Raw genomic sequence first — 23,902 nt, 5'->3', positions numbered from 1 at the left:
GGATAGCCTCAGATATGTGGAGGGTATCTCATAACCTGCATCTATTATATGCACCTTTGATATAGGATAGGAATCATGTTATGAATGAGCAAAAAGTATGATTGTATGATTCCAGGAAGCTGTGAAACTGTCTATTTCAGGATAAGATAATTTGGTGGGCACTGAATTCCGTTTTAGAAGTCCACTGAGCTAAATCAGTTGAGATAACAGTCATATGGATTGTAGCTTCTGTCATTTGTACCCAATGCGTGACATAAAATGTAATGATTCAGTTTGTATAATGATTGTCTCATCAAGGCAGTGCACTGCAACAGGTTCTCAAGCCCTATCATTAGGTCACCAAAGCCTTGTGATGCCACGTGCAATGCTGCTGAAAGGATTAAAAGGGGTTACTTTCCAATTCAACAGTAGTCAATCCTGGGCCAAGGCAAAAAATTCCCTTGGGTATATCGCCTTAGGAAATGTTTAGGGAACACTGCCTTTGAGGCACAGGCTAGCATAAGAATAATACTATTTGCTCATCTATAATGTGATTCCAATACTAAAGCTACGTGTAATAAACAGGGATTATGAGACATCTCGGCAAACCAATCCCATTTTGGCCTTCAATTCACAGCAGCACCGAAACAGGTGTGTAAAGCAGTCATTACACACACTCACAGGGGGGATATGTGGCATATGTTTGTGGCTGTGCAATAGCCAGCCTCACCCAATTATTGCAGCCAAGTATGTGGACTCCAGGCAGTCATTGCCATCATACTGTTAGGCAACAACCGAGCAAAAACATGTTCAACAAATCCTTGCCTTTTACCAAGAGGGGTGCAGGTGATCGGGGAATGATGCACAAGAGCATTGTGCATCATTCCCATTGATTTCAATGGAACAGGTACTTCAGAAAAGAGAAGTCTTTGACAGGTTGTGCCCAGTCTAATGTTGGTTACTCATAAAACAGTTTGAAAGGTGCCAGCAATCCAAAGCAAACCTAAAACCGTTTAAGAAATGTTGCTGGGGGGTGGGGGTGGCAAATCATAAATAAGGATAATAATTTTCTACTTGTGATGCAAAATGTCCCTACAGTTTCCAATTAAACAAAACTCAGCAAACCATCAAATGAACAATAAACCTTTTCTTTTTAATAATCTGTGGGAGTAACTTCCCAATAACTGCACTGGTGCTTGTCCTTCTCTAAAATGCACACTAGAGGACAGTGCAGTAATGGCAATTTAGATCGGGAAGGTCCCAGTGTTATTATTTTTTTATCTTGCTACTTTGATAGAATGAGGAGTGAGGGGGGGGGGAACCCTCCATGCAGATTAAATTAGAGTGAAGCAGAGCACGATTGTTTTAAAAAGCACTTGGAATGTACCTGTTGGTTAATAGATATGAATTGCTTTGAGCTGAGATACCGCAACATGGGCGTGAGGCGTGTAATGAATTTTGCAGATTTTTTTTTTTTTTAAACTAAATGCTTTCATTTGCCTCGATACCTTAGGGGGTGGGAACTCACAATAATTCAGAATCATTGTGAATATGCTGGTAGATACATTAGTTTATATTTAAATGAAAATACGTGGTGTGTGAGACATAAAGGGACTTTCAAATTACCATTGACATAAATCCTGTAAGGTCACATGACATTTAGTATTAAGGAAATTGGTTGCCTTAGCAGTATCTTGACCATGCTCATTGGTATAGTGTGCCTATCCATGTTCATGTTTTCTTCCTCTCTTCCCCTATCCTTTTATTGTTAGGATTAGTTATTGTCCTGCAACTGATTGGTATGGAATGGCAGTTCCAATGATCTGTATGAATGAGAGACAATGACATCTCTGACCTTGAACAACTTTCAGGGGAGGTGCTGAGAGAGGACAGCACACCTAGAGATCCATTAGAACTTCACCCCTCTCTTCCTTGGCAGGGTTTAAAAAGAATAAATTGATAAACATAAGGCACCAGAAATAAAAACATCCCTGTGTTCTTTTTTTCCTGCAGTGACAAGAGATATATATTCTAGATTGTAGACAGAACTGCCTTGGAGATAAATTGTCTGATTTCAGCATCTCAGCAGTAGATAATAGATTCCCCTCAGAACCACATAATTAAAAAATGACATTTCTGCAACAGTGTGCCAACTCAGCTCCACCGCTGCCCGAGGATTCTGGGGAAGCGGTGGGCCTGCAGGGCTGAACATTTTTTAAAAAAATTATTCAGGGGGACAATGTAAGGTTATTTTAGCAGAAGAAAGAGAAGAAGAAGCTATTTCAGGGGGTAGAGAAGAAAGGAGGTATCAAAAAAGTTGTTTTTAACTCTCTTTTCTTCCTTTCCAACAGCGTGTGGAAATCAGAGAAGCAAAAATCAGGGACTCTTGTTGATTAAAAATTAACCACAGGAGAGGATATATCTCTAGAACAAGAATTTGAAATCCTAATTTTTAGAGCTTTGGAACAGGCTAGCACCAATCAGAAATAACATTTTGAAGGGCAATAGAAAATCTTCTTCTTTCATACAGACATCTTTTTTAACATGGGAAGTCCATCTCAGGACAGGAAGTGAAAAGAAGGCTTTAAAAATAAAATGAAGCAGAAAAGTCAGATATGTATCTCACATACAGTAATGTATGTTTTATATTTGCTGCATGATGCCATGGGAAATTCATGAAGTACTTTACTGTCATGTATGAAAACTGCAAAGAGTCTTGTGGTAGTTTAAAGACTAGTGGATTTAGGGCAAACTTCTGTGGACTAGAGTCTACACTTCATCAGATGAAGTGGACTCTAATCCATAAAAATGTATGCCTTAATAAATTGGTTAGTCTAATTTATTTTTTATTTTATTTATTAAATTTATTAATCGCCCATCTGACTGGTCACCCAGCCACTCTGGGCGATGTACAACCCACCATAAAACAATTTAAAACAATAAAATTTTACCATAATTTTTTTTTTAAAATACCCTAACCCACCCCAAATGCCTGCCTGAACAACCACGTTTTTAATGCACGACGGAAGCTCATTAAAGAGGGGGCATGACGGAGTTCCCTAGGGAGGGAGTTCCACAGAGGGGAGTGGAGTCTAAGGTGTCACAAAACTCTTCATTGTTTTTGCTGCAACAGAGTAACACGACTATCCCTTGGGATGTTGTTATCATGTATGAAGACATCCTTTGACTGAGCATATGGAAAGTGATGTCTTTATGTGAACAATATTATTACAGAAAAGCCAACAGTAAATCCTCAAACTTGTTAGTGGACTAGAACCTTATGATGTCAAACAATGCATGGATTAAGGTTGTTGTCAGTATGCATTAAGAGCATTGGAGCCTAGCATCCTGTGGTGACTCTGAACCACAGGATGGATGAATCAGCTCTGGAGAGACATAATTAAACCACTGTCTTGAATACTTTTGAGTTAAATGGCTCAGAGTATCTAAGAAAGGCAAATAGCAAAGAAAGCCAAATGAGAACAAATCAACTTCCCCCTGCTTTCTCCAGGTGATCTGGAATAGCATATATGAAGAAATTCAAGTTTCAGTCTTTGTATTCTCCAAAATTAAACTTGGGCTAGACTAGAACAGTAATTCCACAATGTTGAATTATGGTCCAACACAGAGCTGTGAGAGTCTTGCCAGGCTGTGGGCACTGGGCACTGGAAGCAATGTGGCCAGGAGGTGACAGGTGCTAGAAGCAGCCTTATATATTGCCAAAATGCTACGGTGGAGTATGTTCACATAATATAAAAGTCACGTAAGATGTTCATAGGGTAATCTCAAAGATCAACCCTCCTGGTGTCCTTGAATTGGGGTGGTCTTGGGTGCATTGGACTAACATGCAGCTTGAACATCACCATTCAGTTCTACATGAAGGCAAGAATCTTGGTTCACTAGGTCAGATCATGTGATGGCCTTTCAACTGAACATAATCTTTCTGTGAATAACTGAGAAATCTAATCAATCAAAAACCTGTCTTTTGTCACTACATTTGGCTGCTGGAGGCTTAATTACACTGTGTTTCGCCATGCTTCACACTTGCCTGTCCTTGGATGGTCCATTCCATTCATAAGGTCATCCTGTGCATTATTCATTTATGAGAGGTGAGTATTTAATTGGCTTGTCACATAACGATTGGCTGGCAGTCCCCCCTTAAAACACCATCACAACAACACCCCCACCTTCTCAGATTTCTACTTTTAAAATATTCAGTGCTTAGCACAAGAGGAAATGGGTATGAACTCCAGGCACCATTTCCTAATCATACAATAGTTGCTGTCACAACAGTGATGTGGGTGTATTTCTAGGCTCATGGTGAAAGGAAGTGGAAACTGAGGTGAAGGGAAGCATATTATAAGTGACAAGGAGTGCATCCTATACATGTCTATTCAAAAGTCAGAATCATTGTTTTCAATAGAGCTTACTTCCAGATAGGGATGTGCGAATGAACAACACTCAAGCTTGCTAACATTCTCCAAATTCCATCTTGAAGCTTGTTTCATCTCAAGTCCATATCAGATTGCAAGCTTTTTTCTTTTTTCTTTTTGCCTGAAAATCCATATTTCCGTGCACATTTTTCAGATGTACGCATCAACTGTGCACATCTTTGAAATGTACACATTCTTCTCCCATTGATTGCATTTGTGTGCATTTTTTTTAAGTATGCATTTTTTTCATGCACATTTTGAAAAATGTAAACAGGCTGTTGAATGCTTTTTGTTGTTGTTGTTGTTGTTCCCAAATCATGTTCTAAGCTTGGAAATGTACAGTCTTTGAGCACAGATTTCATCTGAGTCCATGTTCGGAACTGAAACAAATTTCTCATACATATCTACTACTCCCAGTAAGTGTGTATATTAGGATTACAGCCTAAATGTTATGGAGAACACTATTCAATAGCATCTATCTATTGAATATATCTTATGACATATTTGTCATAAGAGAAGAAGCTTTCTCAAAGCATTGCTATCTGAGTAAATGAAGGGGGGGACCTTTATGTTCAGATTTTTTTTGCTGGATTAGATCAAATGTTCATCTAGTCCAACACAATATGTTTCCAACGGCAGTTAGCCAGCTGCATTCACAAGCAGAGTACAGTGGCTATCTCTGATTATTTGTCCTCAGCATCTGGGACCCAGAGGCATACAGGCTCTGAAAATGGAGGGTCCATTCTTAGCTATTACAGCTAATGTTTCAGTTAAGGTACATACTGTTTGGGGGTCATGATAGGAGCACTGAGGATGTGTTCACAGTGGAGAGAACTGGGAAGAAAGCTTTCCACTGGTGACTTGATTCTATAGGAAGTCTGATGATTGTTTGAGGGATCAGAACCTCTGATTATCACAATCCACACACAAAGCAGCTACATACCTGATGGGAGCAATTGCAAGACAAATGGTGGTTCTAGAGTCTGCATGATCCTTCTTGCAGTGCCAGTGTGGACAGTCTTCATGAAACACAAGAGCGCTGTCAGCAAGATGCTCAAATTGTTGATTCAATGCTAAAAACCCTTCACCAAAAGCCCTATAACTTGCAGGACAGATATGTCCATACAGTAAATCATAAATGACAGTGTAGTTATTAAAGTTCCTTTGTATATAAGGGAGAGGAGACAGGAATAATATTTTAGTGCAAAACACAAATCCCTTGCTCCCAGAGCTGGTCTTCTGTACAAGTGTTTAAGTAGTCATTTTTTAGGGGCAGTACTCACTGGTCATTCAGTATAATGTGGCTTAGAGAAATTGATGCTGTGCATAGTATAGGTGAGCTGAAATTTGTCAGTATATGTTTTTCTGAGAAAATTTTTGAGATTTTTCTTTTTCTCATGCCAGTAAAAAAGGGCAATTTTTCAGAATTTGCTCTGAACATTCTCCACCATTTTTTTTTTCTGAAGCAGCCCCCATTTTCTCCCCATGGCACCCAGGAATTATGCTAAGTCCCAGGTATTGTAGAGGTTGCAAAAAGATGGTCAGGGTCCTGACATAGTTTCTGGTGTTACCACTTGTGGTGGCAGCAAACAAACAAAAGGGAAAGAGATTGGAACAACAAAAGAAGCTGTACTATTGCCACTGCTGGTGCTATTTCTCCTCCCCATGGAGAAATTCAGTTAAATGGTCCTCCCGCCAATTTCTCTGCCCACAAAAAGGGTGAAGAAGTTTGGGAGGCCATTTGCACACAGCTCTAGCAGAGAAGCACTTCCAGAATCCCTTGCAGCTTCACTGGAATTGATCCGATTCTCAATTTCTTTAATTTGATTTTGTCTTCAGACAATACCGAAGAGAAATCAGAAAGGCAGAAGAGATTTTTTTTTAAAAGGCATGTTGTGAAAATGGTTTGTCACCCTTGTTATGGTGAATAGAATAAGTCAACAAAGAGAAAAGGCATCAAAGAGAAGAATATGCATTGAAAAAAATTGAATTCATATCTAAGTGTTTTGCAAAGGCAACACGACAAGCAGTAAAACCAAGAAAGAGATGGGGAACAAAACCTCATATATACGAAGGTATGCTAGAAAGCATTCAGACTGAAACTAGAAAACTGTAGCCAAAGCTAACAGAGAAACCAAAGAAGATAGAGAATGAAAAGAAAGATTACTGGAGAGGTGAATATAAATACAAAAATGTATCAATTTCCCAAGGAGAAAGAGGTCAGTAAAGGATGAGATAGCAATCTTTTGTTATTGATAGCAAAACGGGCAGTGGGTGAGGAAATAAAATTAAGGCTGTCTTTTCTTCTTGCTCTGCTAGAGGAGAGATGTTAAAAGTAGCTATATAAGGAACTAGGAACAGGAAGACACACAGGAAGTATCCATCAAGGAGATTCACTGTTGTAGGAAATATTTTGCACTCCAGTGGATGCCATCCCTGAATGCAGATGAGAATTATAGCTCTTTTGAATGTGAAACATTTAAAAACTCATCAGATAAGGCCAAATGTATATGGCTGAAGGGGTTGTCAGAAACAAAGGAGCCTCTATGGCAATGGAATGAGAAAGAGAGGGAGAGGGAGAGAGAGAGAGAGAGAAGAGAAGGTCCAACAGCTGTAGACTTGGCGGACAGGAAAAGGTGTGCAGAGTCTGTGTATGGTAAAGCCAAGAGTAGAAGATGGAAACAATGTAGCATGTTACAGTATCTTGGCTGGGAGTTGCAAATGAGGCTACAGTGGGGTGAGAACTAAAGGCAAGATTGTCTCTTGGTACCTAACAGAAAGGTGCAATGCAGAGCCTTGGACATATGTTGTACATAGGATGGACACCTATGGATCACCAGTAAGGAGGAAATGCATCACTCCCCAAAAGCGCAAAAGTAGACACTGATTTATTTATTTATTTCATTGGTATACCACCCAATAGCTGAAGTGCTCTGATTTTTATGTATAGATGTAATTTTGGGAAAAATTATTATAATTTAAACAGAATCAAAATTACAAGTAGAAAAATCTGCCACTTTCGCTTTCTCCCACATTTGAATTTCTTATATCTCCAGTTCTTGTTCTCCTGAATATGAAGAGCTTTGTGAATTGTGAATTTATTTTACCAATAAGAATTGGTAAATTCTTAACAAAAACAAACAGAAACAAAATTCTCACCCATCTGCACTGGCCAGATCTGTCAATTTCACTTTCTGCCACATTCATTAAATAAATAAATAAATCTCTATCTTTGTCCCAAATATGAACATCACAAATTTTAGTAAATTCTTAAAAAAAAAAAACTGAACTGAAAATTTTCACCCATCCCTAAATACAATAAATCTCACCATTGTTGTTGCTGTTGTTGTTCAGTCATTCAGTTGTGTCCGACTCTTCGTGACCCCATGGACCATAGCACGCCAGGCCTTCCTGTCCTGCGCTCCCTCCTGGAGTGTGCTCAAGTTCATATTCATTGCATCGGTGATGCTATCTAGCCATCTCATCCTCTGCCGTACCCTTTTCCTTTTGCCTTCAGTCTTTCCCAGCATCAGGGTCTTTTCCAGAGAGTTTTCTCTTCGCATTAGGTGGCCAAAATATTGGAGCTTCAGCTTCAGTATCTGTCCTTCCAAGGAGCACTCAGGGTTGATTTCCTTTAGGATGGACTGATTTGACCTCCTTGCAGTCCAGGGGACTCGTAAGAGTCTTCTCCAGCACCACAGTTCGAAAGCATCAATTCTTCGGCGCTCAGCCTTCCTTATAGTCCAGCTCTCACAGCCATACCTTACTACTGGGAAAACCATAGCTTTGATTAGACGGACCTTTGTCGGCAAGATGATGTCTCTGCTTCTTACTATGCTGTCTAGGTTTGCCACAGCTTTCCTCCCAAGGAGCAGGCGTCTTTTAATTTCATGGCTACACTCACCGTCTGCGGTGATCTTGGAGCCCAAGAAAGTAAAATCTGTCACTGCTTCCATTTCTTCCCCTTCTATATGCCAGGAAGTGATGGGGCCAGATGCCATGATCTTAGTTCTTTTAATGTTGAGTTTCAAACCAGCTTTTGCACTCCCCTCTTTCACCCTCAACAAGAGGCTCTTTAGATCCTCTTCGCTTTCTGCCATTAGGGTGGTATCGTCTGCATATCGGAGGTTCTGATAATTCTCCCGGCAATCTTAATTCCGACCTGTGATTCATCCAACCCGGCGTTTCTCATGATGTACTCTGCAAAATCTCACCATAGTGGAGAAGAATGTGACCAAGTGAGCTGTGCACCTGCCTGCTCATTCTGCTGTACAGGTGCTAAGGATTGATGAGCATCTTCAAGGTCTTTCTGTCTGTTCTTACGGTTCTTTATCTTTAAACTGGACATGGAATGGATGATCCTTCAAATACAGGATGTCTTCAAATAAAAGTCTGATCTCTGACAGCCCATCAAATAGTCCACTGTCCTATGTAAAGTAGGACTCAGGCCACCACGAACAACAAACTGGACTGTTCTTATTTCTCTCTAACATCTGAGTCAAGTGCAGCCATGCATGGCCTAGATGCAGTGATTAGATAGAGGGCCAACCTACTGAAATTGAATCATGGTAAGATAAGAGTCTTTGTGGATGGGTTGTTCCCAGGTCTGAGAGTTGAGTAATTTCCCTGCCCTGCATGAAGCTGAACTCCCTGTACACTAGAACAAGACTTGGGATGCTCTTGGATTCATCTCTCTCACTGGAGGCTAGCCAGTTAATGAGCAAGCCATGTTCAAGGTGTTATTGCAGGTTTATATGGTCCTGAACAGTTCAGGACTAGGTTATCTGAAAGACCACCTTCTCCCTTATAGGTTGCATGAGACTTGTTGTTCTGAGGAAGAGGCCTTACTTAATATACCACTGCCTAAAAAAGGCAAGTAAGGGGAGTCCTAATAGAGGTGTACAACATTATGCATGGTGTGGAGAAAGCGCATAGGGAGACCTCTCTCTCTCTCTCTCTCTCTCTCTCTCTCTTTCCCTCTCGTAATACTAGAACCCATGGCCATCCCATGAAACTGATTGGTGGGAGATTGGGACAGGTAAAAGGTAGGGGGCTTCTTCACACAGCACATAGTTAAACTATGGAATTCCCTATCCCAGGACGTAGTGATGGCCACCAATTTGGATGGCTTTAAAAGGGGGTTAGACAAATTCATGGAGGAGTAGGTTATCAATAGTTTCTCATTCCTGATGGCTATATGCTACCTTCAGTAGAGGCAGTATGCCTATGTATACCAGTTGCTGGGGAACATGAGTGAGAGGGTGCTGTTGAACTCATGTCCTACTTGTGAGCTTCCCATTGGGGCAGCTGGCTGGGCACTGTGTGAACAGAATGCTGGGCTAGATGGACCTTGATCTGATCTTGTATGGCTCTTCTTATAATCTTATGTGGTGCAGAGGAAGGCTTCTTCTTTGTGAAGCCTACTATATGGATTAATTTCCCCAATGAGATCAGGTGGACTCTAGTGTGGAGTGTTCCCACTGAAACCTGAATATATATTTGTTTGCCTGGGCGTTTTCCTGACTGCTAGCATTCCCAGCTGCCCTTGGTTATTTTAATGGTTTTATTGCTATTTTATGGTTTTATTGATTGGTTTTACTGTATGTTATTTTGAATTAAATCTCACTTTGAGATTTAAAAAATAGAAAAGATAGATGGCATATTTCTTCTGAAATAAATAAACACTATTGGTGCGTTATGTGACAATAAGGGAGAGAGCCTTCTCTGTGGTGGTGTGCTGATTCTGGAACACCCTCCCTAGGGAGGTGCAAGTGGTGTTGACATTGTATTCTTTTTGGCACCAGGTCAAAATGTATTTATTTGCCCAGTCATTTTACATTCATTGATGTGGGTTGTCTATTTTATATACCTGTTTCCCTTGTCTGTTATAGTGTAATGTCTGGCAGGTTATTATTTTTTATTATATTCTATTGGGTTTTCGATTTTTGTATACTGTCTCTGAAACTGGAGGTAGAATATAGCCATCAGTAGGTATGTTGCAGACGCCCAACTGGGTCCACGAGTCCATCAATCCCCGCCCCACCCACAACTCCCAGACTGTGCCTGCTGAGCCCCTTCCTTCACTCCCACTTGCACCCTCCCGGATTTGCCATGATCCGTCCAGCGAGCGCCTGCCATTTTGCCACTTTTTTTAAATGGAAAAAATGAGTTTAAAAATGTGCATATTTAAATATGCACAGTTTGGGGCCAGGAAAGCTTACTATGCACAATATTAGAGGCATGATGCATAATGAGAACCCAAGCCAGGATGTGTTCACACATGGCTAGCCATCAGGAACTAGTAACTATTGACAGCCTTATCCTCCATGAATAGCCTATTGGTCAGTTAATTGTTTCACATGGTACTACTAATGGATCTAGTGAACAAAATCTTAGGAAATTAATTTCTTTCTTCCAAATATTATGATATGAAGAAATCCCTAAAATAAAATAGTTAACACACGGTTTCAAATTTACAAACCACAGAAGCGATATTACAAAATAAGTAAAAACAAACAAACCTCAACCTATTTATATGTTTGTACCCTAACTCCATTAGTAGATTGTTGTTACTTTATTTCATTTATTTTTTTCTAGAGAGTACTCTGCCATCTAGAAAGAAAGAAAGAAAGAAAGAAAGAAAGAAAGAAAAAGACATAAGCTTTAAAAATAATAATTTCAGATTGTTTTTCAAAGCGTTTTAGGCACAGACTGTAGGATATCGTCTAAGGCTAGGTTTCCTTCTAACCTTACCATTTCCCAGAGAGACAACGATCAAGAACAAACATAGCTGGGCTATACGATATTGAGTAAGTACTATAAATTCCTACCCAGGAAGGAGATTGTCTAGTAATTGCAGATGTTCTGTCAAGAGCATATGCTCTACTTTATGACATCGAAAGAGCTAAACTGGAACAAGCAGCAGTCACTGTACATGTGAAACTGATTCAAGCATCATGTCCTTCATCACAAGAAGCAGGTTATGAGTGGGAAACAGACATAGATTGGAAGGAAGTGGTACACACAAAAACATATGCTCTATAAAATGGAGAGAGAAAGCAACACTTGCAACCTGAATACATCGCCAGCATTTTAAAGAATTTTCTGAGAGCCCTCAAATAAAACTGTATGAGAAATCAGCAGTCTCCTTGGACAAAAGGATAATGCTTTAGCAAATGAAAGAAGGACAACTTGAAACAGTAAGTGTAAAAAGGAATATGTTGTATCTGTGTGTGTATTTGAGGGGAAGGGTGTTGGGTGTCAGGAGCGCCCTAGCGGCCTGTTTCAGTAGACTCCAATAGCCAACTCAAGACACAGACAAAAGGATTCTTTTCAAGGCTTTAATCCTTTTACAACTTAATGGCTCTTTCAGATGCTAATCACCAGCGACTAAGCAAGGAACAGCAGAGTAGCCTATGCTCCGAGTAGGCAGTTGATCCCCATTTGAAGGAGAGTCACTTGAAGACCCTGAACTTATGGGCTAGGGAGAGATCCTCCCTCTTTCCCTTGGGTCCACGGGAGGTGGCCGTTGCTTGCGTCTTACGCCTCCTTTCCGCGCCCTCCATCGCTCGTCGCTCCTTGCATCTGCGTCGAGCGTCTAGCAAGCCCCGTTCCCACACTTTCTCACTGCTAGGATCACTCTCTATCTCAGGAGTGCCAGCAGGAGGAATCTCTGCCAGCTGCTGTGCCTGTGAGGGATGAGCTGGCTCCTCTCCCACAGATTGCTGATCCTCCTCAGAATCAGAACTGCTCTGGGGTTCTATAGGTTCAGTTTCCACCCTGACATTGGGACACACAAACACAGAAATCTACTGTGGGCAAAACTACATGATCCCTCCTGAAGCATTTTGATCAGGCATCTCACACCTCTCCAATAGAAGAGGTGGGAAATCAAAGCATCTGCTCATGCTGCCCTCTAATGTTCTGTGCTTAAATATCTTCTAAACCCCATGCCACCCCCTCCCCCAATTTCTGTGGTGATTGCAAATCATCCTTTCTGGCAAGTTGTCTCCTCTCCAGGGGCCTATCCACATGGACATGCTTTATGATGCGTTTCTGTTTAAATCTGGATTTTAACCAATTGGGGTTTGCTTCTCTGGCAGCAGATGGTAACCAGTAAACCAATATAACAAAAACAAAAATGCTTGCACAAGCCAAATGGCACCTGAAACTGCATTAATTCGGGATTGGGTGGGTGGAGTCCTGCAAGTAGAATGAACCTCATGAACCACGTAGGTGTGGGGAGCGAATGGGCAGAGGCTTCCTCCCCAGCTCCTGGGCTCAGTGCACTACAGTGGACAAGAATGAGTTACTTCTGACTAGGCATGTTTAGCAAACACCTCCCTTCACATCCGTCCTTTCTCGGCAGGAGTAAGGGTCAATTGGGGATATCAGCTTTTAAAAATCATCAAATCATCAAAAGTTCTGTGGATCTTCACTCTTCCATATGCATGCACAGTCATAACAGCAGGCTTGCTCCCTGCCCCTATCCTCCTTTCAGTGCTCAGCGAAGTGCAATGGATGGGAATGAGACATGGAGATACCCATTTCCAAACCTCCAGTGGTCAGCACAGGGAGAAGCCAAAGCACATTGAACAGAATGTGATTTACTTCTGGCCAGAAATGGTTATTGGCCCGGTTTCAGCAGTTGTTCCTTGAGGCAAAGAGAGAATTTCGGAGGGAATTTTTTTTTTTTTTTGGCCATTCAGTAAGCTTTCAGAGGTGCGATAGTATGATGCTGATGATGCTTGGAGGGTTTTTTTGGTTACAAAGGGAACCCAAAAGCAGCCTGCTGACTTTCTGAGGAATAAAAAAAAAAGAAGAAGAAGAAGGAAAAAAAGTGATTTACTTCTGCTTAGACATGATTATCCATGCCAGCTCATTGTTCCTTCAGGCAAAGAAATTAAAAAGGAGAACCGGCCCTATTCATATTCGAAGGTGTGGAGATACGGAGATACGCATTTCCAACCCCTGCAATGGTCAGTGTAGGGAGAAGCCAAAGATTAAATCATTCCATTCCTTTGCTCTCCTGTAAGAGTGGAGATTTTAATAGGGATGTACGAAAGTCACTTACCTTTTCAAAGGGTGACATTCACGGTGGGGGGGGAGGCGCTCCGTCCCTACCCCCGAAATTCTCTCCGGCCAGCAATGCTCTGTGGACATTCCTCAGAGCCACCAGCTGGGGTCGCCCACAGCCAAACATCTGGCCGCTGGGCAGCCTGCAGGGATGCAAATGGCGGCGGCCGTAGCTGCCGCCATTTGTGTCGCTGTATTTTGCCGTGATAGGCTAGGTAAATATTTACATAGCCTATCACGGCAAAAAACAAAACAAAACAGTGGACGCAAATGGCGGTGTCTACGGCGGATACCATTTGCGTTCCCTTTTTCCCCCTGTTTTAGCCTACATAAATATTTACATAGGATATTACGGCAAAAAAAAGGGAACACAAATGGCGTAGTGCCGCCATTTGTGTTCCCTTTTTTTTTCACCGTAATAGCCTATGTAAATATTTATGTAGGCTAAAACGGCAAAAAAAAAAGGGGGAATGCAAATGGCAGCCACCATAGCCAGCGCCATTTGCGTTCCCTTAGTTAAGCCGTGATAGGCTATGTAAGTATTCCACCATGGATGAATACTTATGGAACACTTTGTTCCACCACGGATTTCGGGCGGGGGAGCGAATGCACTGGCATTCGGCCTCACCGAGATCCATGGAGGAATTCTCTGACATCCCTAGATTTTAAACAACAGGCTCGCACCTCGCCCCTTTCCCTGCTGCTGCACCCACCCCTTGTCTCTGCTCCTTACATCTGAGAAGACCTGTTTACAAGGCCCCGATCATTCGCTCCTGTGCACGTCTGAAAAAGCACTTATGAGTGCAACTTTCCTTCCTCCCCTCTGATCTTTTCATCTCTAAGCCTGGGAGAATGGCTTCACACCCGTTCTCTCTGCTCCTTACATCTGAGTAGACATGTTTAGCCAATACCTCTTTCTCAGCAATTAGCCAATTAGTGGCTTGCTACTCACCCTTATCTTCCTTGCCATGAATGGATGCAGAGGGAAAAACAACAAAAGAAAAGGGACAGCCCACCTATGGTGATGCAAAATCACCCCTCCAAAAGACCCCCACATGTACTAAGCCACATTTAATTCAGAGATATGGGGCACACTCCACAGGACCCATGTGGAAGCTGGGTTAAAGGGAAAATGTGGGACAAAATGCCTTTGCAAAAGAGTGGGTTCTCAACTGGGAAGGTGGGGTTTGCTGTGGAGTGGCAATAACATCATGTGACATGGATGACTGTCAGCCACAGTAGCACCAGGCTAAATCTCTGGTGTAGATGGGCCCAGGGATAGCAGTGTTGGAGAGGAAACATTTGCACTCCCTTCTGGTTGACCAAAGTCCAGAATTTTCTATTATCATTAGGGATAGAAATATAGGCACAGATTATAAGAAGATGAACTTTGGAGCATGGGTGTATGAAATAATCAGAGGGGAATAGGGAATAATCTAGCCCATTGGACTTATTGAAATCTGTTTTCCCAGTGGTAGAACATACTGTGGGCGTAAGGTAAACAGGACTATAGCTATGCTAGCTCTAGAAATAAACCTAACCCCACCAATAATTCTGGCCCCTTCTAGCAAGAGGTTCTTTAGAAGAATAAAGAGTGCTGATATTAAGGAAGGGGAGATTCAATTACCTTAACTCTCTGACACCCACAAAATCCAGCCAAATCACTCCCCCTGTAGTGAAGGGTAGGGATGTTGGAGAAACTGCAATGGATTCAAATGAGTGTGGATTTCTGTGAATCTGACCTGTGGATTCTGCAGCAGACCAGAAAGTTACATGGATTCTGTAGACTTGCAATCCATTTTTTAAAACATTTTGCAAGGATTTGCACAAATCCACACTTGTGCTAATGTGCATTAGTGTAAGTGTGCATTAGCACTTATACACAACATTCTTGTACATCCCTAAAAAAAATCTGATTCCATCATTGAGCGGATGACAGAATGAAAGATGCCTGACAATCCATGAAACACAGACAGAATGGATTTCACAAAATCCATACATCCCTAGTGAAGAGGGCAAGCCTCCTTTGTCCCCTTGTACTCCACATGCTGAGGAAAACTACAAAACCAAACTTGAAAACCAGTTCATACTGTCGAACTGCAAACATTTAGTAGTTCCTACCTGAGTTGAAGGAAGTATGAGGGTGAAGTCTGGTTTATCAAGTCACCTGGGGGGGGGGGGGGATATGGAAGAAGACATAGTTGTAAGTGAGACTCAAGTGAAGTACATTTAGAGAGTAATCTTATGGGCTCTGAACCCAAATGATGGAGTGTTCTGATCTCAGAAGGACCCATCTATCCAATGCCCTGTTGGACACTTGCCAGCTGGGCGGGAGGAATAGCGGAGGCATTTTCTGCCTCTCTGTCTTCCCATTATAGGGCTTTCATTAGAAGGACCTCAGAACCAGTCTAACTCTCCATCTGAACTGGGGGCTGTAAAGCAGCTCTGGGGATGTTGGATCCATGACCCCTGCCCCACCCACTGGCCCATCCCTTCCTCCTCCTTCCTGAGGTTAGAGTTCTGATCTCGAGTGAGGGAGCCGCCCCAGAAGTTTCCATGTTGGCAGAGAAGGGCTGGGAGGGTGTGGGGTGTGGATCTAAACTCAGATATCCTCCAAGGCTGGAACTCCATCTGCATCCTATGGCCCCTGGGGTGAGATGCTGTCTGATGGCCATTGGATTGGGTATTTAATCAATAAATTATTTCAGGCATATTCTAGTTGCAGGCTATATGAAAAGAGCTGGTTTGGTTTCTTTTTTGTTCATTCCCTTCTCTCTGCAACCCCCACCCCCCAAAATGACTTAGTCTATTCTGAACTAAATGCAAAGCAAAATCGGACCATACAGCACTCTTCTGATTTCCTTGGTTATTCCAATATTTTGATCTTCTATTTTACAGCCCCTCCCTCATGGTTGGTATCTAGTGTACCTTGGAATCTTTATTCCTATTAGCATTTTTGCATACAGAAATCGTTCTCTAAAAAGCTGACAACACTAACAATTGCGTGAAATTAATAGCTACTAATGACAATAATCTTTTTAGGCGCAGAGCTCTGGACAAATTAGAGGATTCTTGTGAATGTTGGTCTTCAGAATGTTGGTCTTCAGAAGCCCTTCTATAAATATTTAGGTAAATAATTGTGATTAGCATATGGACTTTACAAAACTTTACAGCCTCTTGTTGAGGGTGAAAGAGGAGAGTGCAAAAGCTGGTTTGAAACTCAACATTAAAAAAAACTAAGATCATGGCATCTGGCCCCATCACTTCCTGGCATATAGAAGGGGAAGAAATGGAAGCAGTGACAGGTTTTATTTTCTTGGGCTCCAAGTTCACCGCAGATGGTGACTGTAGCCAACTAGCCATGAAATTAAAAGACGCTTGCTCCTTGGGAGGAAAGCTATGGCAAACCTAGACAGCATAGTAAGAAGCAGACCGCCGCCACTGCCGCTGCCACCACCACCAGGCCTTCCCTGGAGACTTCTGCCTGGCAGACCACCAGTCCCTGCAGGACCAGGCCCCCAGGTACCGAGCCAGCTGTGCTGCTCCACCTGCCCTCCCTGGAGGGGCTACATAAGCTGGCTGGCTGAGGTGGCCTGGGAGAGCCAGGGCCTGCATGAGAGGCCACTACCACCACTGGGGAAGAGGCGGGCCTGCTGCTGCTGCAGGCCGCCGCCACCACCACCACCACCACCACCACCACCACCACCACCTGGCCTTCCCTTCCCTGTGGACTCCTGCCTGGCATTATTATTTTTAAGGGGATTTTTAATTTTTGTTTTGTTTTAATTTCTGGGGGATTTTGTTGTGTTTTTAGGGGTGGGTAGCCTGCCTGATAGGCGCGAGTGAGGGGGCATGTGTCCACCTGATGGAGGCAGTGGGGGGAGTGTTGGGGGCCAGAAGATACCTAGGCTGGGCGGCAGGCGCTGGCGGAGCGCTAGGGGCAGGCCATGCCAGGTAAGGGGAACAAGGGAGAGATGTGTAATATCTGTCCCCTGCTCCGGGCCTGTCCAGAGCCAAAGGATGGCTGGGGGAGGTGTGACCCCATCTTCTGGCCTTTGTTTGCTGCTCTGCAATGCCAGGTCTGTTACCCAGAAAACCTCCCTCATCCATGACATGAGCCTGGATGAGGGTGCAGACCTGGCATGTATTACGGAGACCTGGCTGGCCGAGGCTGCTGCTCCAACCCTTGCAGCCATGTGTCCAGCTGGATTTTCGTATTCACAGCAGCCGAGGGCTGGGGATCGGGGAGGGGGAGTGGCTGTTATCTACCGAGAGTCCTTGGTCTTCACCAGACCCCCTCTCCGGGAGACCAAGGTTGCTGAGTGCATGTACTGGAGGTTGGGCCCGAAGGGCAGTCTGGGGATTCTGCTCGTGTACCGTCCACCCCGCTGCACGACTGACTCCCTGGCCGAGGTGCTTGAGGTGGTCTCTGATGTGCGTGTACAGTCCCCTAACTTACTGGTGTTGGGGGACTTCAATGTACATTCGGAGGCCATCCTCATAGAAGCACCTCGGGACTTCATGGAGACCATGGCCTCCTGGGAGCTGCACCATATTCTAACTGGGCCCACCCATGTAGCGGTCATGCACTAGACCTTGTGTTTGTTTCTGGAGAAGTGGGGAGTGATCTGGAAGTCGGGGGTATATCCACCACCCCCTTGTCATGGTCAGATCACTATCTGGTGATGTTGGACTTCTCGGTTCCACAACCCCTCCGCAGGGGTGGAGGACCCATTAAAATGGTCCGCCCCAGGCGTCTTATGGATCCAAATGGATTCCTGAACGCACTTGGGGATTCTCTGGGGCATGCCAACGGCCACTCGGTTGAGACCCTGGTGGGTGGCTGGAATGCCGCAATCACTGGGGCATTAGATCAGGTGGCTCCGAAATGCCCTCTCCCCCTGAACAGGGCTCGGACTGCACCATGGTTCAATCCGCGGTTACGAGCTCTGAAGCAGGAGGTGAGACGGCTAGAGCGCTGGTGGCGGAAGTCTCGCTCCAAAGACGATCAGGCACGGGCTAGAGCTGTATCTTCAGCCTATCATGTGGTGGTGAAGGCAGCAAAAAAGGAATATCATGCTGCCTCCATCGTGTCTGCAGAGTGCTGTCCCAGGAGGCTGTTCCAAGTGGTCTGGAGCCTGGTTGGTCCTGTGGCTCCGGAACCACTGGAGCATTCTAAGGCCTCCTGTGAGGCCTTGGCAAGGCACTTTGCAGATAAAATTGATCAGATTAGGTGTGTTACTCTGCACACTGTGGATACAGTTAGTGAGCAAGAGGCGGCCTGTGGCAAACCAGTTTTGTGGGATCGGTTCCAGCTTCTTCCTCCTGATGAAGTGGACAAGGTGCTTTCATTGGTACGGCCGACCACCTGCTTACTTGATCCTTGCCCATCTTGGCTCATTATGAGCTGCAGAGAGAGACTGGGTGAGGGGATCAAGGCAGTGGTGAACGCCTCCCTTGAGAAGGGAGTGATGCCATCAGCCCTCAAGGAGGCAGTGATAAGACTGCTCTTAAAGCAGCCCTCCTTGGATCCTCAAGTTCTGAACAACTTTCACCCAGTCTCAAATCTGCCATTTTTGGGCAAGGTGATTGAGCGGGTGGTGGCGGTGCAGTTGAAGGCACACTTGGAAGAAACTGATTATCTAGACCCATTTCAATCGGGCTTCAGGCCTGGGCATGGGACAGAAATGGCCTTGGTCGCCTTGGTAGATGATATGAGGAGGGCTCTGGATAGGAGTGAATGCTCCTTCCTTGTTCTCTTCGACCTCTCAGTGGCTTTCGATACCGTTGACCACGGTATCCTCCTGGACCGCCTGGAGGGGTTGGGCATTGGGGACACCGTATTGCGGTGGTTCCGGTCCTTCCTCTCCGGCAGGTACCAGAGGGTAGCACTGGGAGAGGAGGTTTCAGACCCGTGGCCACTTGCTTGTGGGGTGCCACAGGGTTCCATCCTCTCCCCGATGCTATTTAACATCTATGTGAAGCCGCTGGGGGCTATCATCAGGAGGTTTGGGGTGCAGTGTCATCAATATGCGGATGACACGCAGCTCTACCTCTCGTTTAAATCTTCACCAAAGTTGGCCGTAGAATCCCTGTCCAAATGTCTGAAGATGGTGAGTGGCTGGATGGGGAGGAATAGGCTGAAGCTGAACCCTGACAAGACCGAGGTACTTTTGGTGGGAGACAAGAGGAGGCTGGGGGATGTTGACCTGGTGTTGAATGGGGTACGGCTGCCCTTGAAAGACCAGGTCCGCAGCCTGGGGGTCATTTTGTACTCCCAGCTGTCCATGGAGGCTCAGGTGTCAGCTGTGAGCCGGACAGCGCTGTATCAACTCCATCTAATATGGCGGCTGCGCCCCTTCCTTCCCGACCATCTGCTCCCATCAGTAGTACATGCCCTGGTCTCCTCTCGTTTAGACTACTGTAATGCGCTCTACGTGGGGTTACCCTTGAAGACGGTTCGGAAACTGCAGCTGGTACAGAATGCGGCGGCTCGCCTGATTAAAGGCAGCGGCCGGCGAGATCACATCACTCCAGTGCTGAAGGAGTTGCACTGGTTACCAGTTGTTTTCCGGGCCAAATTCAAGGTGTTGGTTTTGGCCTTTAAAACCCTATATGGTTACGGCCCAGCCTATCTTAAGGAGTGCCTCCAGCAGCACCAGACAGGCCGCTTAACAAGATCAGCCTCGGATGGCCTTCTCTCTGTCCCATCAGCCAGGACAGCTAGACTGGTGGGGACGAGGGAGAGGGCCTTTTCTGTGGTGGCCCCCACTCTGTGGAACTCCCTCCCTAGGGAACTCCGTCATGCCCCCTCTTTAATGAGCTTCCGTCGTGCATTAAAAACGTTGTTGTTCAGGCAGGCATTTGGGGTGGGTTAGGGTATTTTAGAAAATGTTTTTATTGTAGAATTTTATTGTTTTAAACTGTTTTTATTGTATGTTGTACATCGCCCAGAGTGGCTGGGTGACCAGCCAGATGGGCGATTAATAAATTTAATAATAATAAAAAATAAAAGCAGAGACATCACCTTGCCAACAAAGGTCTGTATAATCAAAGCTATGGTTTTCCCAGTAGTAATGTATGGCTGTGAGAGCTGTACTGTAAGGAAGGCTGAGTGCAGAAGAATTGATGCTTTTGAACTGTGGTGCTGGAGAAGACTCTTACGAGTCCCCTGGACTGCAAGGAGGTCAGATCAGTCAATCCTAAAGGAAATCAACCCTGACTGCTCATTGGAAGGACAGATACTGAAGCTGAAGCTCAAATATTTTGGCCACCTAATGCGAAGAGAAAACTCACTGAAATGCTGGGAAAGACTGAAGGCAAAAGGAGAAGGGGACGGCAGGGGATGAGATGGCTAGATAGCATCACCGATGCAATGAATATGAACTTGAGCACGCTTTGGGAGAGAGCGGAGGCCAGGAAGGCCTGGCATGCTATGGTCCATGGGGTCACGAAGAGTCGGACACGACTTAACGACTGAACAACAACAACAACTGATATAACAAACAGGTCTTCATGTGTTCTTAACTGCAAAAATCAGTTGCAAATGTTACATAATGCAACTCTTTGAAAGTCATCAGTGATGGAGAAGAGAAAGAATCCAGTCTACCAATGGCAACTGTAGGGTGGTGCAGTTCAAGCAGGAATTTCCTTTGAAATCCCCCCCCCCCCAGCTTCTGGTGAGTTTAGTAGAAAAGAAAAATACCTGAAACCCTGAGGCTAATTGCTAGCTGTAGCAGACCATTTCTCTCTACAGTGAGTGATGTGTCTCTCTCTCTTCCAATTTATAGCTTTTATCTAGGTTTTAGGGGCAGGTTTGTCAAAGGGAGAAAAATAACGGGATAAATCATTCACCTAACTGACTTTGGCCATTTAAACTTTATATCAGATGGAAATTATGCCCTTTTAAAAAATATTTCTGATCTGATGTAGCAACTTACTGGCCATGTTCAAGTGTTTGCATGTGCAGATAAACCAATATATGAATTTATTTTCATTTTCCCTTTGCCCCATGTTGTTGATCAATTTAAGGAATGTGTAGGCATTCCTTAGAGCAGCCTTCCCTAACCTGGTGCTTCTCAGATGGACTGCAATGCCCACCATCCCCAACCAGCTTGCTCCCTGGAGATGATGGGAGCTTTAGCCCAACACACCTGGACAGCACCAGGATGGGGAAGGGAAACTTAGATGTATATACCAACTGAGAAGAGAGGGAGATGCTTAGAGCTTTTCTACACAAGGCACTTGTGTGCTCATCATTCCCTACACATGGTTGTTTATGGGTTTTTTAGATGATATTGTGACCCTTAAGCTTTGCTTCTGTTTTTAAACAGCACTTTTGGTGAGTTATTTTAGAGCAGGGAAAAAGTATTATTTCTGAAAATGAAAGAAAAATGCTTTTTCCGCTTGTATATTTCTGCTATTCCATTATACCAGAGTGTCACCTAAAGGTTATGCAGTAGAAAAGCAGGAAAGGATGCTCTCTTTGCATAGTGCTTGGAACTCAATTCTGCGACAAAAACGAAAATAGACACAGTGGATTAACAGCCTCCTGCAGAAAAGCTCTTAGTCCAGCATCCCCCTTTGCTTTTACTAACATTTGTGTCAATTCATACAAAGGTGGTCTGAGGTGAAGGATGCATAGAGTGGAAGAGTGGGCTTTGAGACAGGAGCTATGAAAAGATATCCTTGGTATGTACTGTGTTAGAAATTATTTGAAAACCTTCACAAAACATACATAATAGAAACAGAATTTAAGGTATCAGGCCTATATATTTATTTTCTTGGAAGAAGGGAACCTTGTAATTGCAAAGTTATTGCAAGAACAGATTACCAACTCTCTCTCTCTGTGTATTTTGTACTTTTGCAAGCAGGAATCTATTCGATGGCCATTTGGCAAAATGGGCTAATTTACCATCGCTGAAGTCCCAGATAACCAGTTAATCAGCTTTAAATGAGGCACACACGGCTGTGGAATTGCCTCTGGAGTTACCTAACATAAACACTTACATTCACTTCCTAATGGGCTTGGTTCTGCATGAGGTCCTACTCAAGAACATGCAGTATGTTTGCTGTATATTTTGTTGTTACCAACATACAGCAGCAAAAAGAAATGTGAAGAGAAACATTAAATAATAATAATAAAGCAGCAACTTAATTTTGTTCTTTTCATAGGTTTCAATCTGGCCTGGGAATGTATTGCACTCATCACTAGCATAGTGGCTAAGCAATTGCATTCCGAACCAGGAACTCTCAAGTTCAAAGGTCACCTCTGTAACAAACTCCCTTGATGGCCTTAGGCAAACCACTGTCTTTCAGATTCAGTCTCCTTCACCGTCTGTGAATAAAGTTAATTATATTGGCCTGCCTTACAGGGTTGTTGCATGGATTTTACTGAGATAATGTATGAAAGGTGCTTTGAATGCTTGAGAGTGTGACACTTCTTCAGGGTCTCTAAAGGTGCTCACAAAAGGGTTTGTAGAGGAACAATTAACATATATTTTAGTATCTTAATTTCAAACAATAGTGTACATGTAATAACTTTACATGCATAACAATCCACTTATCACCAAAACAATAAAACAGAGCACAGCCCTCCCAAAGTCCTGTCTCTCTCTTTTTCTTTTTAGCTTGAGTCCACAACAAAAATATAAATACAACTTCTCTCTCTAGCTTGATTTTTTTTCTGCTGGCCGAAGAAGGAAACCATGTCTACTCCATTCACTCCAGCTCTACAGCAATTTTTCTCAGAACTGGATCAGGGTCCCACAGGAACTTTGTTAAACAACCCTTTATACAATATAAAAAGAACATAAACAAACAAGAAACTCATAGCATTTGTAAAAGAAAATCATGACTCTGTCTTAAAACAAAAAAAAAAATCAAAAGGAAACCTCCCTACTAACCTGTCTTAAGGTTCAGGGTCTTGCAGGGAGGATAAAACAAGCTTCTTCTACACTGCAATTTTGGTAACTGCCTAAAATGGTGACCGCTCCCTATCTCACTCCTTTATTGAGCATGTGCAGGAATATTCCTACTCAAATTCTTAAAGAAACATATACCAGTGGTGGTGGGTTACAAAAGCATTCCATATAACTGAAGTATCATTCTTACAGTATTCAGAAGCAATTGTCTATGCTAGGCTTCTTTCACTCCTCAACTTGTAGTAGAATAACAGGCTAGTAGTACAGTCTTTTTCCAGTGGTGGCTGGGAATGATGGCAACTGGAGAAAGCTGGGCTAGGAGCTATTCATATCTGTTTTCTGCACAGCTTATACATGTGTTTAGTATTATTTTTCACTGTGAAGCTAAAACCGTTAATTTAATTGGTAAAAGAAAAACAACAACCACACCATCTTTCGCCTAACACAAAGCTGCTTGTGCAAAACTGAATTGTGTTCATCACGTGTGAATAT

The 23,902-nt window shown here is 43.6% G+C and overlaps 1 long non-coding RNA gene across 2 annotated transcripts in view; it reads right to left on the bottom strand.

Annotated features, from left to right (window-relative positions):
* Positions 1–23,461, bottom strand: part of LOC146357142 (uncharacterized) — a 78,204-nt gene extending 54,743 nt beyond the window's left edge. Inside the window, exons 1-3 of one of the 2 annotated variants that reach the window (XR_014786607.1) lie at positions 23,393–23,461; positions 15,609–15,654; positions 11,746–13,211 (exon numbers count right to left, since the gene is read on the bottom strand). This is a non-coding gene — a long non-coding RNA (uncharacterized LOC146357142). Of the gene's footprint in view, positions 1–11,745; positions 13,212–15,608; positions 15,655–23,392 lie in introns of those variants that run through there. The other variant, XR_014786606.1, reaches the window with a different exon arrangement.
* Between the last annotated feature and the right edge of the window lie 441 nt (positions 23,462–23,902).

The sequence above is a fragment of the Heloderma suspectum genome, chromosome 1 (assembly GCF_057233095.1).
Source record: "Heloderma suspectum isolate Gila_16-S chromosome 1, 16-S_ref, whole genome shotgun sequence".
Lineage (NCBI taxonomy): Eukaryota > Metazoa > Chordata > Lepidosauria > Squamata > Helodermatidae > Heloderma > Heloderma suspectum.
Note: the sequence above shows the minus strand (reverse complement) of the source record. Positions and strands in the feature narration are given on the sequence as shown.